We start from the raw sequence: 1,542 nt of genomic DNA, 5'->3' as shown, positions 1-1,542 counted from the left end.
ACTCGGGACTACGAGTCTACCTTCACACAAATGTTGAGTATAGGTCGAGAATGGGTCCATGGGGCACAAAGTTGCGCCAAGTGCTGGTGGTCGTGAGAATCCATGCGCAAATGAGCTCCCTGCACGGCGTGCGACACATTTTCAAGGAGGGTGTGTCCTACAAAGAGAGGTATGTGAAAACGAGAGAATGTCGTTGGGCCCAACCCTATTTCGCGCCCTATATCGTTTTGCTGAGGTATCCCATTTATATCCTAAAGTATTCCACACAGAAGTAACGCAAAAATTAATTTTGTGTTAAGGAATAACCTCGTTCTTTAAATTAAATTATCGCCCTTATTGCGGTGGGATCATCTAAAAGTTCATCCAATGTATATGGTAACATAGCGCCTGATATATAGGCAACATCTTGCCTGCAGTGCTTGCGTGTACTGAGGGATGGCCTACCTTGAGTCTCGCAGGCGCTGAGCTCCGCTGAGCTCTCGTGATTTGCCGAACGATCAAATGAATCTTAGATCATCAAAGATAAAATAAGATGGGGGATTACGCCCATCACATCGCAGGGTGAGCGGACTTTTGTCTTTTGTCTAGAGATGGTTCGGGTGAAGCTGCACGTGGCCGTGTCGATTGTAGCTACAACTGTGTAGCTACAAAAAGGGACGTTGGCCCTTGGCTCACTATCCTCACCTGGCGCAATATATACTTGGTTCCACTAACTAGCGCTGTCCTTAACGATATTAAAGTCTACCGACGCCTTACACTACGTATGTATACTTATGTTTAGCCTTAGTCTGAAGACACAAAGTCGTACCGCAGGCTGTTCTGGCTGGTGCTCGTACTGTGCTGCGGCGGGGAGCTCATCAGCATCTGCGTTCGCCAGTGGTCTGACTACCGACGGGCTCCTACAGAGACGGTTCTGACTGACAGCGCCATCAGCATCAGTGGCCAACCCTTCCCTTGCGTGGGCCTGTGCCCCGCGCACCAGATGGACGGGAGGGTCGCCATGCGCCTGCTGCGGCAGTGAGTCCGAGTTGTTGGCCACCACCACCACCGTCCGGGGAATGCCAGGACGGCGGCGGTGGATGACACTTTTCCTCATTTTTCAAGTATTGGCTTGTAAGACAACGAGCTTGGTCCGGGGAGAGCAAGTTCGTTTGTCCGACCAGTTTTAGTCCGACCTCGGAAAAATGACGGTTCCCCGAAAATAGTACATTTGTAGTACAACAGTACATATATATTCAACATGAGCTGAGAGTGCATTTCCACGGTCGTAGGCGAAGTGAAGAATGCGCGTCTCCCTACAACCCGTTTCCGAAATCAGCAAAATGTAACCCTTGTCCTGGGTCTGCATGTCGCGCCCATCGGCTGCGTCGCACTAACTGCGCAGCGACTGCATCGCGTGCATGCCGAGGAGCGAAGGGCCCTATCGCGTGCAACATCCACCTGACGTGTTGAGAACTGTGCGTCTGCTCGGTGTCGTTCACACGTCATTGGCGCGTCTGTTCTGTAGGGCCTCTGACGAGGCGAACGCGTCCTTCTTTGGCG

At 51.6% G+C, this 1,542-nt stretch overlaps 1 protein-coding gene across 1 annotated transcript in view; it reads right to left on the bottom strand.

Annotated features, from left to right (window-relative positions):
* LOC113204580 (uncharacterized) overlaps positions 1 to 1,542 on the bottom strand; it is a 24,329-nt gene that overhangs the window by 2,933 nt on the left and 19,854 nt on the right. The window lies entirely within an intron of this gene.

This window comes from Frankliniella occidentalis, unplaced genomic scaffold (genome assembly GCF_000697945.3).
Source record: "Frankliniella occidentalis isolate FOCC.00 unplaced genomic scaffold, Focc_3.1 Scaffold21, whole genome shotgun sequence".
Lineage (NCBI taxonomy): Eukaryota > Metazoa > Arthropoda > Insecta > Thysanoptera > Thripidae > Frankliniella > Frankliniella occidentalis.
The sequence above is the reverse complement of the archived record's forward strand: the minus strand, read 5'-3'. Positions and strand labels throughout refer to the sequence as shown.